Raw genomic sequence first — 13,773 nt, forward strand, 5'->3', positions numbered from 1 at the left:
AAAATAAATAAACAAAATACCAATAAAAGAATGTGTATTTGTATAAATATAAATATACAAAATACACATAAAATAACGTAAATTTGTATTAAACTATATACAAAAATACACAGAAGTAATTAAATTTGTATGAAAATATATATACAAAATAAAAATAAAATAAGCTAAATTTGAATTGAAATGTATATACAAAATACATAAAATAATGTAAATTTGTATCAAAATATTTACACAAATACACATTTAATAACGTTAATTTGTTTAAAAATATATAAACAAAATGCACATTAAATAATGTAAACACGTATAAAAAATATGTACAAAATACACATATAATCATGTAATTCGTATCAAAATGAATAAACAAAATAGCAATAAAATAATAATAATAATAATAATAAATGGTCTATTCATTTGTAGGAAGCCATTAAATAATGTAAACTCGCGTCAAAATAAATAAACAAAATATCAATAAAAGAATATGTATTTGTATGAAACTAGATTATAGAAAATACACATAAAATAACGTAAATTTGTATAAAACTATATACAAAAAAACACAAAAATAATTTAAATTTGTATGAAAATAAATATACAAAATACACATAAAATTAGGTAAATTTGTATTGAAATACATATACAAAATACATTTAAAATAATGTAAATTTGAATGAAATTATATAAAGAAATACACTTAAAATAACGTAAATTTGTATAAAATATATATAAAAAATACACATTAAATAATGAAAATATGTATAAAAAAATATATACAAAACACAAAGAGTATAATATAAAATCGTATCAAAATATATACACAGAATATTAATAAAATAACGTAAATTTGTATGAAAACTAAGATGCAAAATACCTATAAAATAACGCATTTTTTAAAAATTATATATACCAAAATACACAAAATATTTGAATTTGTATTAAAACAAATATACAAAATGCACATACAATAAGGTAAATTTGTATTGAAATAGATATGCAAAATAAATATAAGACAATGTAAATTTGTTTCAAAATATATATACGAATACACATATAATAACGTAGATTTCTATAAAAATATATATACTAAATACACATAAAATTAAGTAAATACGAATAGAAAAAGTACACAAAATGCACATAAAATAATGTAAATTCGCATAAATATAAATAAACAAAATACCAATAAAAGAATGTGTATTTGTATAAATATAAATATACAAAATGCACATAAAATAACGTAAATTTGTATAAAACTATATACAAAAATACACAAGTAATTAAATTTGTATGAAAATAGATATACAAAATACACACAAAATAAGCTAAATTTGAATTGAAATATATATACAAAATACATAAAATAAAGTAAATTTGTTTCAAAATATTTTTAACAAATACACATATAATAACGTAAATTTTTATAAAAATATATAAACAAAATACACATTAAGAAATGTAAATACGTATACAAAAAATATGTACAAAATACACAAATAACCATGTCATTCGTATCAAAATAAATAAACAAAAAACTAATTAAATAATGTCAATTTGTATGAGAAAACATATACAAAATACATAGAAAATAACGCAAATTTCTATAAAAACATATGTATAAAAATGCACATAAAATTAATTTGCATAAAATATATATATATACAAAACACACATTAGATAATGTAAATGAGTATAAAAATATGTATACAAAATACCTATGAAATAATCTAAATTCGTATCGAGTTAAATTAAGAAAATAACAATAAATTAATGTAATTTTGGATGAAAATATATATAGAAAAAACACATAAAATAACCTAAATACAAATACAAATAAACACATTAAATAATTTAAAATTGAAAGAAATAAATATACAAAATAAATATAAAATAAGGTAAATTTGTAATAAAATATATATACAAATACACATAAAATAACATGAATTTGTATAAAATTTGTTTCAAAATATATACGAATACACACAATAAAATAACGTAATTTTTTTATGAAAATGTATATATAAAATACACATAAAATAATATAAATACGTAGAAAAATATATATACAAAATACACATAAAATAATGTAAACTCGTAACAAAATAAATACACAAAATTCCAATAAAAGAATGTATATTTGTAGGAAAATATATATACAAAAAACAAATAAAATAACTAAAATTTGTATAAAAATATATACAAAAATACACAAAAATAATTTAAATTTGTTTGAAAATAGATATGCAAAATACACATAAAGTTAAGCATATTTGTATTGAAATACATATACAAAACTCACATAAAATAATGTAAATTTGTATAAAAATATATATACAAATACACATAAAATAACGTAAATTTCGATAATATATATATATATATATATATATATATATATATATATATATATATATATATATATATATATATATATATATATATATATATATATATATATATATATATATATATATATATATATATATATATATATATATATATATATATATATATATATATATATATACAAATATACATTAAATATTTTAAATATGTATAAAAATATATTATATTATATATATTTTTATTGACATTTGCGTTATTTATGTGTATTTTGTATATGTTTTCTCATAGAAATTTACATTATTTTATTGGTATTTTGTCTATTTATTTTTGTACATTTTTTTATATGTATTTACATTATTTAATGTGTATTTTGTTTATATATTTTTTTACAAATTTACGTTATTATATGTGTATTTTTATAAGTATTTTGATAAAAATTTACATTATTTTATGTATTTGTATATATATTTCAATTCAAATTTAGCTTATTTAATGTGTATTTTGTATATCTATTTTAATACAAATATAATTACTTTTATGTATTTTTGTACATAGTTTTATATAAATTTACGTTATTTTATGTGTATTTTGTATATTTATATTTATACAAACACACATTCTTTTATTAGTATTTTGTTTATTTATTTTGATACGAGTTTACATTATTTTATGTGTATTTTGATTACATTTTTTTATACGTATTTACTTAATTATATGTGTATTTTGTATATATATTTTTATAGAAATCTACGTTATTTTAGGTGTATTCCTTTATATATTTTGAAACAAATTTACATTGTTTTATATGTATTTTGCGTATCTATTTCAATACAAATTTACCTTATTGTATGTGCATTTTGTATACTTATTTTAATACAAAATCAGATATTTTATGTGTTTTCGTATATATATTTAAAAAAAAAAAATTCGTTATTTTATTGGTATTTTGCATCTTAATTCATACAAATTTACATTATTTATTAATATTTACATTATTCTATTTGTGTTTTGTAAATATGTATAAAATATATATTAACAAAACACAAATAGACTAATGTATATTCGTATCATAATAAATACACATAATGTAAATAAAATAATGTAAATTTGTATGAGATTAAAGATGCATGATACCCATAAAGTAACGCATTTTTATAAATATACAAAATACACATGAAAGGATGTAATATATATATATTTATATATATATATATATATATATATTTTTATATATATATATATATATATATATATATATATATATATATATATATATAAATATAGAGAGAGAGAGAGAGAGAGAGAGAGAGAGAGAGAGAGAGAGAGAGAGAGAGAGAGAGAGAGAGAGAGAGAGAGAGAGAATACACATTAAATAATGTAAATTCGTGTCAAAATAAATAAACAAAATATCACTATAAGAATGTGTATTTGTATGTAAATATATATACAAAATACACATAAGATAACATAAATTTGTATAAAACTATATACAAAAATACAAAAAAATAATTTATATTTGTATGAAAATAAATATACAAAATACACATAAAATTAGTTAAATTTGTATTGAAATACATATACAAAATATACATAAAATAATGTAAATTTGAATGAAAATACATAAACAAAGACACTTAAAATAACGCAAATTTGAAAAAAAAATATGTACAAAACACAAATAGAATAATGTAAAATCGTATCAAAATAAATAAACAGAATATTAATAAAATAATGTAAATTTGTATGAAAATAAAGAAGCAAAATACCCATAAAATAACGCATTTTTTTTTTAGAAATATATTTATACAAAAATACACATAAAAAAATTAGTTTGTATTAAAATAAATATACAAAATACACATACAATAAGGTAAATCTTTATTGAAATAGATATGCAAAATACACATCAATAATGTAAATTTGTATCAAAATATATATACGAATACTCATAAAATAGAGTAAATTTCTTTGAAAATAAAATAATGTAAGTTTGTATGAAAATATAGATGCAAAATTCCCATAAAATAGCGCATTTCTTATAAAAATATATATACCAAAATACACATAAAATATTTAAATTTGTATTGAAATAAATATACAAAATGCACATACAATAAGGTAAATTTATATTGAATTTTCATTTTTTTAGGTGTATTTGATATATATATTTTTATACTTATTTACATAATTTTATATGTATTTTCAATATATATTTTCATAGAAATTTACTCGATATGTATATGTATAGAAAATACACATGAAATAATATAAATTCGTATCGAAAAAAATGAACAAAATAGCGATAAAATAATGTAATTTTGAATGAAAATATATATAGAAAATACACATAAAAGAACGTATATACAAATAAATATATACACATAAAATAATTTGAATTTGAATGAAAATAGATATAAAAATAAACATAAAATAAGGCAAATTTGAAATGAAATATATATACAAAATACACATAAGATAATGAAGATTTGTTTCAAAATATATATACGAATACACTTAAAATAACGTAGATTTCTATAGAAATATATATACAAAATACACATGAAATGATGTAAATACGTATAAAAATATATATACAAAATACACATTAAATAATGTAAATTCGTGACAAAATAAATAAGGAAAATATCAATAAGAGAATGTGTATTTGTATGAAAATACATGTATAAAATACACATAAAATAACGTAAATTTGTATAAAACTATAGTATATAAAAATACACAAAAATAAATTAAATTTGTATGAAAATAAATATACAAAATACACATAAAATTAGGTAAATTTGTATTGAAATATATATACAAAATACACATAAAATAATGTAAATTTGAATGAAAATATATAAACAGATACACTTAAATTAACGTAAATTTGTATAAAATATATATACAAAATACTCATTAAATAATGTAAATATGTATAAAAATATATATACAAAACACAAATAGAATCATGTAAAATGGTATCAAAAAAAATACACAGAATGTTAATAAAATAATGTAAATTTGTATGAAAATAAAGATGCAGAATACCCATAAAATAACGCATTTTTTTTTATAAAAATATATTTACAAAAATACACATAAAAAAATTAATATGTATTAAAATAAATATACAAAATACACATGCAATAAGGTAAATCTGTATTGAAATAGATATGCAAAATACATATAAAACAATGTAAATTTGTTTCAAAATATATGTACGAATACACATAAAATAACGTAGATTTCTATAAAAATATATATACAAATAAATAAATGAATAAATGAAGTAAATACGTATAAAAAATGTATACAAATTACACATAAAATAATGTAAATTCGTATCAAAATAAATAAACAAAATACCAAAAAAAGAATGTGTATATACATAAATATAAATATACAAAATACACATAAAATACGTAAATTTGTATAAAACTATATACAAAAATACACAGAAGTAATTAAATTCGTATGAAAATAGATATACAAAATACAGATAAAATAAGCTAAATTTGAATTGAAATATATATACAAAATACATGAAATAAAGTAAATTTGTATCAAAATATTTATACAAATACACATATAATAAATTTGTTTCAAAATATATATACGAATACACATAAAATAACGTAGATTTGTATAAAAATATATATACAAAATACACATAAAAATGAAGTAAATACGTATAAAAAAAATGTACAAATTACACATAACATAATGTATATTCGTATAAAAATAAATCAACAAAATACCAAAAAAAGAATGTGTATTTGTATAAATATATATACACAAAATAAACATAAAATAACGTAAATTTGTATAAAACTATATACAAAAATACACAAAAGTAATTAAATTTGTATGAAAATAGATATACAAAATACACACAAAATAAGATCAATATGAATATATATATATATATATATATATATATATATATATATATATATATATATATATATATATATATATATATATATATATATATATATATATATATATATATATATATATATATATATATATATATATATACAAAATACATAAAATAAAGTAAATTTGTATCAAAATATTTATACAAATACACATATAATAAGGTAAATTTGTATGAAAATATATAAACAAAATACACATTAAATAATGTAAATACGTATAAAAAATATGTACAAAATACACATATAATCATGTAATTCGTATCAAAGTAAATAAACAAAATACCAATGAAATAATATAAATTTGTATGAAAAAACATATACAAATACACAAATAATCAAGTCATTCGTATCAAAATAAATAAACAAAAAACTAATTAAATAAAGTAAATTTGTATGAGAAAACATATACAAAATACACATAAAATATCGTTTTAAGTTTCTATAAAAATATATGTACAAAAATGCACATAAAATTAGTTTGCATAAAAAAATATATACAAAACACACATTAGATAATGTAAATGAGTATAAAAATATGTATACAAAATACCTATGAAATAATCTAAATTCGTATCGAGTTAAATTAAGAAAATAACAATAAATTAATGTAATTTTGGATGAAAATATATATAGAAAACACACATAAAATAACCTAAATACAAATACAATTATACACATTAAATAATTTAAAATTGAATGTAATAAATATACAAAATAAACATAAAATAAGGTAAATTTGTAATAAAATATATGTAAGAATACACATAAAATAATATAAATTTGTATGAAAATATATATACAAATGCACATAAAATAACATGAATTTGTATAAAATTTGTTTCAAAATATATACGAATACACACAATAAAATAACGTAAATTTTTATGAAAATGTATATATAAAATACACATAAAATAGTTTAAATACGTAGAAAAATATATATACAAAATACACATAAAATAATGTAAATTCGTAAAAAATCAAATACACAAAATTCCATTAAAAGAATGTATATTTGTATGAAAATATATATACAAAAAACAAATAAAATAACTAAAATTTGTATAAAAATATATACAAAAATACACCAAAATAATTTAAATTTGTTTGAAAATAGATATGCAAAATACACATAAAGTTAGGCAAATTTGCATTGAAATACGTATACAAAACTCACTTAAAATAATGTAAATTTGTATGAAAATATATAAACAAATACATATAAAATCACGTAAATTTGGATAAAATATATATATACAAAATATACATTAAATATTTTAAATATGTATAAAAGTATATTATATTATATATATTTTTATTGATATTTGCGTTATTTATGTGTATTTTGTATATGTTTTCTCATAGAAATTTACATTATTTTATTGGTATTTTGTCTATTTATTTTGATACGAATTACATGATTATTTGTGTATTTTTTACATTTTTTTATAAGTATTTACTTTATTTAATGTGTATTTTGTTTATATATTTTTATGCAAATTTACGTTATTATATGTGTATTTGTATAAGTATTTTGATACAAATTTACATTATTTTATGCATTTTGTATATATATTTCAATTCAAATTTAGCTTATTTTATGTGTATTTTGTATATCTATTTATTTAAATTCAAAATCAAATATTTTATGATTTTTCGTATATACATTTTTTAAAAAAATGCATTATTTTATGGGTATTTTTCATCTTAATTTTCATAGAAATTTACATTATTTTATTAATATTTTCTGTATTTATTTTGATACGATTTTACATTATTTTATTTGTGTTTTGTATATATTTTTTTATACATATTTACATTATTTAATGTGTTTTTTGTATATATATTTGATACAAATTTACGTTATTTTAAGTCTATATGTTTATATATTTTCATTCAAATTTACATTATTTTATGTGTATTTTGTATATGTATTTCAATACAAATTTACCTATTTTTATATGTTTTTTGTATATTTATTTTCATACAAGTTTAAATTATTTTGTGTATTTTGTATATAGTTTTATACAAATTTAGGTTATTTTATGTGTATTTTGTATATCTATTTTCATACAAATACACATTCTTTTCATGATATTTTGTTTATTTATTTTGACACGAATTAACATTATTTAATGTGTATTTTGTATATATATTTTTATACGTATTTACATTATTTCAAATGTATTTTGTATATATATTTCTATAGAAATCTGCGTTATTTTATGTGTATTCGTATATATATTTTGAAACAAATTTACATTGTTTTATGTGTATTTTGCATATTCTTTAATACAAATTTACCTTATTGTATGTGCATTTTGTATATTAATTTTAATACAAATTTGCTTAATCTATGTGTATTTTTGTATATGTATTTTTATAAAAAATATGCTTTATTTTATGGGTATTTTGCATCTTTATTTTCATACAAATTTACATTATTTTATTGATATTATGTGTATTTATTTTGATATGATTTTACATTATTCTATGTGTATTTTGTATATATATTTTATATAAAATGTGTTTGTTTTCATTTCATACAAATCTACATTATTTTATGTGTTTTTTGTACATGTATTTAAATTCAAATTTAACTAGTTATTCGTGTATTTTGTATATCTATTTTGTATGTATATTTTCATAGAAATTTACTCTATTTTATGAGTATTCGTATATATATTTTGATACAAATTTACATTATTAATGTGTATTTTGCATATCTATTTCAATACAAATTTACTTTATTGTACGTGCATTTTGTATATTTATTTTAATACAAATTTAATTATTTTATATGTATTTTTGTATATATATTTTTATGCAAATATGCGTTATTATATGGATATTTTGCATCTTTATTTTCATAAAAATTTACATTATTTTATTGATATTCTCTTTATTTATTTTCATACGATTTAACATTATTCTATGTGTTTTTTGTATATATTTTTTTATATACATATTTACATTATTTAATGTTAATTTTGTATATATTTTTTATCCAAATTTACATTATTTTATGTGTAATTGTTTCATACATATTTACTATATTTTATGTGTTTTTTGTATATATATTTTTCTACGTATTTAAATTATTTTATGTGTATTTTGTATATACATTTTCATAAAAAAATTACGTTATTTTATTGTGTGTTTAAGTATATATTTTCATACAAATTTTATACAAATTCATGTTATTTAATGTGTATTTGTATATATATTTTCATACAAATTTATATTATTTTATGTATATTTTTTCATGTATTTCATTACAAATTTACCTTATTTTATGTTTATTTTGTATATTTATTTCATTCAATTTTAAATTATTTTATGTGTATATTTGTATTTGTATTTAGGTTATTTTATGTGTATTTTCTATATATATTTTCATCCAAAATTACATTATTTTATTGGTATTTCTTAATTTAATTCGATACGAATTTAGATTATTTCATAGGTATTTTGTATACATATTTTTATACTCATTTACATTATCTAATGTGTGTTTTGTATATATATTTTTATGCAAATTTATCTAATGTTCATTTTTGTACATATATTTTTATAGAAATTTGCGTTATTTTATGTATATAGTTTTATATAAATTTACGTTATTTTATGTGCATTTTGTATATTTATATTTATACAAATACACATTCTTTTATTGGTATATTGTTTATTTACATTTATACGAATTTACCTTATTTTATGTGTATTTTGTTTACATTATTTTATACGTATTTACTTAATTTTATGTGTATTTTGTATATATATTTTTGTAGAAATCTACGTTATTTTATGTGTATTCGTATATATATTTTGAAACAAATTTACATTATTTTATATGTATTTTCCATATCTATTTCAATACAAATTTACCTTATTGTATGTGCATTTTGTATATTTATTTTAATACAAGTTCAAATATTTTATGTGTATTTTGGTATAAATAATTAAAAAAAAAGCGTTATTTTATAGGTATTTTGCATCTTAATTTTCATTTTATATGTACTTTGTATATATATTTTTATACGCTCTTACATTATTTAATATTTATTTTGAATATAATTTTTTATACAAATTCATGGTATTTTATGTGTATTTGTATATATATTTTCATATAAATTTACATTATTGTATGTGTATTTTGTACATATATTTTATTACAAATCTACCTTATTTTATGTTTATTTTGTATGTGTATTTTGTATATTTATATTTATCCAAATACACATTCTTTTATTGGTATTTTGTTTATTTATTTTAATTCGAATTTACATTATTTGATGTGTATTTTGAATACATTTTTTTATACGTATTTACTTAATTTTATGTGTATTTTGTATATATTTTTATAGAAATCTACGTTTTTTTTATTTGTATTCGTAAATATATTTTGAAACAAATTTACATTGTTTTATATGTATTTTTGCATATCTCTTTCAATACAAATTTACCTTATTGTATATGCATTTTGTATATTTATTTCAATACAAATTTAAAAATTTTATGTGTATTTTGTTATATATGTTTTTATAAGAAATGCGCTATTTTATGGGAATTTTGCATCTTTATTTTCATACAAATTTACATTATTTCATTAATATTCGGTGTATTTATTTTGATACGATTTTACATTATTCTATTTGTTTTTTGTATATACTTTTTTATACATATTTACATTATTTAATGTGTATCTTGCATATATATTTTATACAAATTTATTATCTATTATCTATTTTCATACAAATACACATTCTTTTCATGATATTTTGTTTATTTATTTTGACACGAATTTACATTATTTGATATGTATTTTATATATATATATATATATATATATATATATATATATATATATATATATATATATATATATATATATATATATATATATATATATATATATATATATATATATATATATATATATTTATACGTATTTACATAATTTCATATGTATTTTGTATATATATTTAATAGATATTCAAAATACACATAAAATAACCTAAATTTGTATCAAACTATATACAAAAATACACAAAAATATTTTAATTTGTATGAAAATAAATATACAAAATACACATAAAATTAGGTAAATTTGTATGGAAATACATATACAAAATACACATAAAATAATGTAAATTTGAATGAAAATACATAAACAAATACACTTAAAATAACGTAAATTTGGATAAAAAAATATATACAAAACACAAATAGAATAATGTAAAATCGTATCAAAATAAATACACAGAATATTAATAAAATAATGTAAATTTGTATGAAAATAAAGAGGCAAAATACCCATAAAATAACGCATTTTTTTTATTTATAAAAATATATATACCAAAATACACATAAAAAAATTAGATTTGTATTAAAATAAATATATAAAAAACACATACAATAAGGTAAATTTGTATTGAAATAGATACGCAAAATACATATAAAGCAATGTAAATTTGTTTCAAAATATGTATACGAATACACATAAAATAACGTAGATTTCTATAAAAATATATATACAAAATATACATAAAATGAAGTAAATACGTATAAAAAAATGTATACAAAATACACATAAAATAATGTAAATTCGTATCAAAAGTAATGAAATTTGTATGAAAATATATACAAAATACACACAAAATAAGCTAAATTTGAATTGAAATATATATACAAAATACATGAAATAAAGTAAATTTGTATCAAAATATTTATACAAATACACATAATAACGTAAATTTGTATGAAAATATATAAACAAAATACACATTAAATAATGTAAATACGTATAAAAAAATGTGTACAAAATACACATATAATCATGTAATTCGTATCAAAATAAATAAACAAAATACCAATAAAATAATATAAATTTGTATGAGTAAACGTGTATGTTGCATATTTTTTCAATACAAATTTACCTTATTATATACGCATTTTGTATATTAATTTTAATACAAATTTAATTATTCGATGTGTATTTTTGTATCTGTATTTTTATAAACATATGCTTTATTTTTTGGGTATTTTGCATCTTTATTTTCATACAAATATACATTATTTTATTGATATTCTGCTCATTCATTTTGGTACGAATTGACATTATTCTATGTGTATTTTATATATATTTTTCATACAAATTTACGTTATTTTATGTGTATTTGTTTATATATTTTGACACAAATTTACAATATTTTATGGCTATTTTGTATATACATTTCAAAAGAAATTTACCTAGTTTTATGTGTATTTTGTATATCTATTTTCATACAAACTCAAATTATTTCTATGTATTTTTGTATATATTTTAATACAAATTTTAGTTATGTTATGTGTATTTTGAAAATTTATTTTCATTCAAATATATATTATTTTATTGGTGTTTTGTTGATATATATTGATACGAATTTACATTATTTTATATGTACTTTGTATATATATTTTTATACGCTTGTACATTATTTAATATTTATTTTGAATATATATTTTTATACAAATTCATGGTATTTTATGTGTATTTGTATATATATTTTCATATAAATTTACATTATTTTATGTGTATTTTGTACATATATTTTATTACAAATCTACCTTATTTTATGTTTATTTTGTATATGTATTTTGTATATTTATATTTATCCAAATACACATTCTTTTATTGGTATTTTGTTTATTTATTTTAAATCGAATTTACATTATTTTATGTGTATTTTGTATACATTTTTTATACGTATTTACTTAATTTTATGTGTATTTTGTATATATTTTAATAGAAATCTACGTTTTTTTTTTGTATTCGTATATATATTTTGAAACAAATTTACATTGTTTTATATGTATTTTTGCATATCTCTTTCAATACAAATTTACCTTATTGTATGTGCATTTTGTATATTTATTTCAATACAAATTTAAATATTTTATGTGTATTTTGGTATATATATTTTATATGAAATGCGCTATTTTATGGAATTTTGCATCTTTATTTTCATACAAATTTACATTATTTTATTAATATTCGGTGTATTTATTTTGATACGAATTTACATTATTCTATTTGTTTTTGTATATACTTTTTTATACATATTTACATTATTTAATGAGTATCTTGCATATATATTTTATACAAATTTTTTATCTATTATCTATTTTTATACAAATACACATTCTTTTCATGATATTTTGTTTATTTATTTTGACACGAATTTACATTATTTGATATGTATTTTGTATATATATTTTTATACGTATTTACATAATTTCATATGTATTTTGTATATATATTTCTATAGAAATCTACTTTATTTTATGTGTATTCGTATATATATTTTGAAACAAATTTACATTGTTTTATATGTATTTTTGAATATCTCTTTCAATACAAATTTACCTTACTGTATATGCATTTTGTATATTTATTTCAATACAAATTTAAATATTTTATGTGTATTTTGGTAAATATATTTTT

The sequence above is a fragment of the Eriocheir sinensis genome, unplaced genomic scaffold (assembly GCF_024679095.1).
Source record: "Eriocheir sinensis breed Jianghai 21 unplaced genomic scaffold, ASM2467909v1 Scaffold549, whole genome shotgun sequence".
NCBI classification, from domain to species: domain Eukaryota; kingdom Metazoa; phylum Arthropoda; class Malacostraca; order Decapoda; family Varunidae; genus Eriocheir; species Eriocheir sinensis.